Below are 7,090 nucleotides of genomic sequence, written 5' to 3'. Positions count from 1 at the left end.
AAAGTGTTTCTGTATTAGGCTGGGAATCCTTTGTTGGATTACAGTCTTTCAACTAATTGTAATTTCAAGGGGAGAGATGAACACTTCTCATACTACCATGCTTCTGATGTCTACTCAGGTGTTGTTATATCTATTATTCACTCTCCTAGCAACTTTTAAAATATGGCTTTAGATACCATTTTTTAGATCTCATTGAGTTTTCATTCTCAATGCCTACAATACAAAAGCTCTGTGTGTAAATATCTGGTGATGCAACTGATGTATTTAAAATTGTATGACTGCTGAATATGGAAATATTATCAAAATTAAATTTTACAATAAGAAAATACTGATACAACACAAGGCCCAATAACTTGATTTCTGAAAGAAATATTTCAAATATCATTTTTTCTTACACAATTATATAGACACAGAAAATTACTGATTTTTTTATAAAGAAGTTATACACTGGTAAAAAAATTTAAATAACTCAGTTTGATTATAATCATAGTATAATTTATATAATTAATTATATAAATGTATTCATATTCTCGCCTATATTACTGGTATTTCTAATGGGCACTCTTTTACACCTATAATTAGGTGTTCATTTATTATTATAATCACCTTTTAGAAATTATATAAAATTGAGTTGCAATAGAAAGTTGGGTATGAACCTTAGATTACCGTAACGAAGCACTAGCAAAGCAAAAAGCAGATTTTTGTTAATAATTAAGATGCACTAATATTAAGATGTTTTAAAAAGATTATTAAAATGCTTATCACAGCTTTTTATAGAAATAAAAAATTATTGACATTTTTGCCTCTATCAATATTCTAACACTACATTTTTCCAAAGTCTTTCATTTGTTTATGTAAAATTTCCTACTGTTGTCAATATTAATTCAAGACATTTTACCATATGTAGAAAGTTTTTGCTTCTGTATTACCTTTCGAAACTTTTAAAAATTCTGAATTTTAAATGGCAATATACTTCAAAGATTGGCAAATGCATTTTGTAAAAACTTGGTTTACAAAACAGTGAAATAATATAAATTGTATAGTCAGTTTATGTATTACTAGATGCATTAAACTATTTGTATTTTAGGTGAAATTCTTACTAAAAATAAGAAGTGCACTAACTGATCAAATAGAGTAACCCTAGACATCATCCTATCACTTTTAGGCCAGTTGTGTATCCATACCAATTCTGATTGCATACATTTTTGAAAAACACCCAAGAAGGTGAGTTCTTAAACTGTTCAAGGGCAAAAAGCAGTTTGTAGTTTGGATACAGTTAAATATACTAGCTTTTCAGTGTCAAGATGGCATATTTTAAAAAACTTTTTGAGTACAACCTGTATTGATATATAAAACTTGTATATAATCAGTAATTAACACATATGAAACCCTTATAATTAATCTCTAATGTCCCATATTCTGCCTTTCACAGCCATCAAATACACTGGCAGGTGAAGACAATAACTGAGTAGATGTGTTGCCAAAACACAAAAGCAGTGCATCCACTGTATAACCGCAGTTTATTAATCCTGATGTATTTCTATGATTTCATTGTCAACTACCAATGCAAATTAATTGCTGACACTTAGAATATCACTGTGAATGCTGGTGAACCCATAGCTGGATAATAATAGTTGGTTATACATACAGACATTCATCACTTACCCTGAGGGATACATTCTGGGAAACGCATCGTTAGGTAATTTAGTCATTGTGGGAACATCACTGAGTGCACTTACAGAAACCTAGAATTGTTCAGTTGCAGGGCAAGTTTAACTCTGGCCCATGCCCCTCTGGGAGTATCTATTAAGATTTACGATGCAATCCACAGATGCTCTGCTTATAGTTGCCTCAAGAGGCCACGCCAGAAACCAAGATCAGCTGCCAGCAGCGTGGGTCTTGACACTGCTTGGCAAGGAGCAATAGACTTACCAAGGATACAACTGGGTAGAGCCATAAGTTTGGGGAGGCAAAATTTCAGGGAGTCTTCTGTGTGGAGTGACCTCTGTTACCTAGTTTAAGGATGTCTCAGCTATGGCAGTGCTGCATGCACAAATGGGGTGAGGGGAGGGCTCCACAAAGGAACAACGGATATTGCCAGCACTTCTGTCCAGGAGAGAGCCTTGCCTCCAGCCCTCACTCTGACAATGCAGTGTTTCCCTGTATGTCCCTGGTAGCCTATACACAGCCAACCAAGTGCTTTGTGCTCAGAGTGAACAAATCTGTCACCATGAAAGTCTTGTCATGGACACAGTCCCTTTAAGAGGAAAGTCTGCAACTGCCAGCACTGAAGCTGTAGCCTCTGTCCTGGTCAGGATCTGGCAGCCAACTGTCTTTGTCCCCTCCTGCCTTCTACCTTTACAGGGTCATTTCTTATTTTTCTCCCCTAGTTGTAGGGTTGCTAGAGGGGATAAACAAAGCCTCTATCATCTAAGCCGTTTTTCCTCACCCTATTTCTTGAAACAGGTTTTCGATTCTGCACTCTCCCTTCTCCTTCTGGTATCCCTGTGATACAAATGTTAATATGCTTGATGTTGTCCCAGTGGCCCCTTAAACTATGCTTTTTGGGGAGGACAAGATTCTTTTTTCTTGTTGCTGTTCTGATTGGATGTTTTGTTACCTCTTCTAAACCACTGATTTGATCCTGTTTTATCTAATCTACTGTTAATTCTCTCTAACGTATTGTTTCTGAGTTGTCTTCTGTCTTTGTTATTAAAATTCACACTGAGTTCTATCCTTCTCCTAAATTCATTGAGCATCCTTATTACCAGTGTTTTGAACTATACATCTGGTAGTTTACTAGTCTCCTTTTCAGTTAGTGCTTTCTCTGGAGTTTGTTCTTTCATCTGGGACATGTGCCTAGGTCTCCCTGGTCACCCGAGCTGGGTGCTCCAAGAGTGTCCCTTGTGTGGGTTGTGTGTGCTCTCCTGTTGCAGTTAAGCTTTGGTGGCTGTGTGCACATAAATGGAAGAGATTGGCTTTGGCCTATAGTTTGTCAGAACTGGCTGGTGGGAGGCTGACCATACAGAGCAGTATTCACTTTAGCAGGGCTCTGCTGCCCGCCGAGTCTGCCACTTGGGTGTGTTGTTTTTGGATGTAGCCCCTGTGGTACTCCAACTGGACATGCTGGCCCCAGAGCCTCATGAGAAGAATCACACCAGAGGCCAAGTTCAGCTGCAGCCTGCACACTGCCCAGGGCCACTTGGCAAGCAACACCAAGTAATCCACAGATGGCCACCACATTCAGAGAATGACCTCTATAGGCCAGGTTGATGGAGACTGAGATATGGCAGTCACCTTTGTCTGCATGCCTGGAGGAGAAGGGCTCAACAAAAGAAATTTGGTCTCTGTCAGCACTTCTGTCTGGAATAAAGCTGCCCCTTCGACCCTTTCCCTGAATCCAGATAATTCAGTCTTCCCACTATGTCCTTGCGGCTTTAGGTACTGCTGCCCTAGTGCTGGGCTCAAGTGATTGAGTTCGTTAGCAAGTAAGTCTGTGTGTGGTTTCTTTAAGAAGAACGTCTGCAACTCCAGCTGCCTTCCGTCTCACTCAGCCACAATATCCGCTGGTTTTCACAGACAGAGTTTGAGAGGACTTTCCTTCCCCAGGACAAGGGAGCTCACTGTGGGGCCAGGACCTATCACTTCTGCAGGGGGACTCCACAGCTGAGATATTCCTTCTGATTCTCAACAACATGCATTTGTGGGACTAGGCCATTTTACATTTCTGCTCCTACCATTCTCAAGGTGGCCTCTTTTGTATGTTCCAGTTGTAGGACTTCTGTTCAGCCGGAGCTCAGGCAATTTCCAGTGATGGTTGTTTTGTAGTTTAGTTGTACTTTTGATGTGCCCATGAGAAGGAATAAGCTCAGCATCTACTACTGGAAGCCTCTTCTCCTGATTCTTAATCACCACAACATGGTGCAATGTCTCTGGCCCTTCTACCTGTTTCAACATGGCTTTGTCTTTATATGCCTGGTTATAGGAATTCTGTTCAACTAGTCTTTAGGTGGTTCTCCATGATGGTTGTTCTTTCATTTAGTAGTAATATTGATGTGGTCATGGAAGGAGGTGAGCAAAGCTTTTACCTACCACTTGTCCATCTTAATGAGTTCTTTCTCAGATCATATATTTTCTCTTTATATCCTTGTTCTATGAGGTTTCTCTTTATATCCTTATTTTGGCATATTTGTTGGTGCCCCCTAGCAATTACAATAGGATCTTCAGAGAGCAGCAGAACAAATAATAATAAAAATGTTTGAAACATTGCAAGACTTACAAAAATGAGACACAGACATGAAGTGAGCAAATGCTGATGGAAAGATGGCATTGACAGATTTGCTTGATGCAGGGTTGCCACAAACCCTCAATTTGTAAAAAAAAAAAACACAACTGTAAAGCACAGTAAAACATGTTATGGCTATACACCATGATGTTAGGGGTACCCAAAATAGAATATAAACAATAAAAAATGAATCCAAATATAAATGAACAAACATATCAAATACATTACGTAACAATGAACTATTCTAAGTAACTTTGAAAAACAGTACTTTGAATACTGCAAACAAAAAATAATACTGTAATATGCTTCTTATGTGGCTGTATTTTATAAGTATATGTATATGAGAATTTAAAAAGATAATTCAAGCTATTTTTTTTTAGTTCTGTTTACTGAGAGGGATCTAGAGGAAATGGCACCCAAGAGTAATTAAGATACCCAAGTCCATATCTTGGTTTCTAAATATCTCTGCCTATTAAACTACCAGACTTCACTGAGAAATGGTTGATTCAAGATAGGGTAGAAAATTAATAAAGAATATGAGCAGAGAATATATAAACTAAAACTGGAACATATTGTGATGCCAGAAAATTAGAGTGCTAGAAAGAAAAAGAAAAGTTGTATGACAAAGAAACAGAGTGGAAAGGAGGAATAGATAATAAGTTTAAAAACCATGAGAATTCTTACTTCTAAATTTTCTATTTTGCTTAGTAGATTCTACCTTGAAATAGGTCAGTGGTAGATAGGCCAAAATTTATATAATGCAAACTATTTTTAGAATATTCTAAAGATTTTGTTTTCAATTTAGTTATGATTATTTGATAGGAACAACACAGTAGATATCTATTAATATTAAAAATAGGAAGTATTTCTCATTTTTCTTCACTACATGCATCTTCACCTTATTTATCATCCTAATATGTTAAGCATGACTGTTCCAACTAATAATTTATTTTGCCAAAGGGTGAAAAAAATCCTAGTAATACAAGGCTGAAAGGAGGTAAATAATACTCCCCCAAAGTGTCTTCCAAATAACGCAAGTCTACATTGAGTGTGGTTTAAGCTGAATAATACCTGCCAAGTTGCCCAAGAAAATCGTTTCTGTTCCTCAAACCCCTACTGTTGATGTCCAGTTGTGAAATGAGCCTCCACACTCCAATTTCACCTCGGTCAACTTTTGCTGATGACAATACCAAAACGGCAAAATGAAATGGAGATCAGTCAATCCGGCTGGCATTCCACATCCAATGGGGGCAAAATAGGTGCTGAATTTCACCCCATTAGTTTGAGTATACAGTGAGTCAAATCTCTTTTGTTGGGTGGTATCAGAGGGACCCAGGAAGAAGCTAAGAAATACACTCAACCCTCAGGCTGCACTGAAAATAATCAATAGCACTGTCTGAAAAGATTAAAATTATAAAATTATTGAAATATTCATTAGGAAATGTCAAAATGAATCCAATGCTGAAAGTATTGCACAGTAACCTTCAACAAGCTGTCGTACTTAATACAATGTAAAATGATATTCTCCCTCTGGGGAAAAAAAAAAAAACTTTTAAAAACATGCTACTACACAACCCAGCAATTGCCCTCTTGAACATTTATTCCAGAGAAATAAAATTCTATGAGCACAGAGAAATCTGTACATGACATCATTAGTTTGACTTACAATAATCTCAAATTGTAAACACAGATGTTCTTCACTGGTGAAGGGCTAAATAAATTTATGGTGCATCCATACCATCTACCACTACTCATCAATAAAAAATCTGACAATTAACAAACTGGATACATCCCTAAGGATTATAGTACATGTAGCCCTTCACAAAAGTGACATACTTTGATTTCCTTTACAAAACATTCTTGAAATGACTAAATTATAGAAAGAGAATATAACAATGTTGCCAGGTTTAAGGAACAGGTAAAGGGGTCATATAAAAGGCAAACATGAGAGATTAAGTGGTGAAAGAAAAATTTTGTATCAATGTTTGTATCTTAGAAACATTACACTTAGTTTTGCAGGATGTTACCATTTGGAAAAACTGATAAAGGGTAGATAGGAGTTTTGTATTAGACTTGGAATTGCATGTGAATCTCCAATTATATAAAAATGAAACTTGACTGAAGCAAAATTTACAAGATTACTCTAATGATGGGCTAGCAAATTCAAGGTCAACATAATGAAAAGATTCATCAAATACTAAGTCCTTGTAAACATTAGCATTTACAATTTTCATTTTGTGGGAGTTACACTTAGTCAGAAGTCAGCCAGAATCTGAATCCTTACTTCCCTGTCCCTTAATGTGTAAAATGAAGACAAAATACATGCTACCTCCAATGATCACAGTGTTAAGTAAGCAAATGCATGGAAAGGTTTTTGCATATGCTATTCACAGTGCACAATAAATGGTGTATTTCCTTGTCATACTTGAGTCAAAAGGTACTTGAAAAGAAAAAGGTCATGTCAGTTGTTTCAAATATTAAAACACTAGTAATACTCTATCACTCTACGCCAATGTTTGGTAATGTCTGCTATATGCCTCAAAAGAAAATTTCGTAATGGGGTGGGGGAAAGGTTTCTTGGTACAGATGATACCTCTCCGATTCAGTGTTTCCCTTACCATAGCAATTTGTCTACTCTTTATTTCACTAAAGCTGCTCTTGCTATCACTTGCCATACTAATTTTTTTTTTTTTAAACTTTCAGGACGATGTGGATATGATTTTTCTAATAAGTTGTGTTTTGATCAAAATTACTGCTGTTCTTTTAATTTGCTTCTCTTTTACTCTTGTTTGTTGTGATGCTGTT

Source organism: Pteropus medius, unplaced genomic scaffold (genome assembly GCF_902729225.1).
Source record: "Pteropus medius unplaced genomic scaffold, Ma_sr-lr_union100, whole genome shotgun sequence".
Taxonomy (NCBI): Eukaryota; Metazoa; Chordata; class Mammalia; order Chiroptera; family Pteropodidae; genus Pteropus; species Pteropus medius.
The sequence above is the reverse complement of the archived record's forward strand: the minus strand, read 5'-3'. Positions refer to the sequence as shown.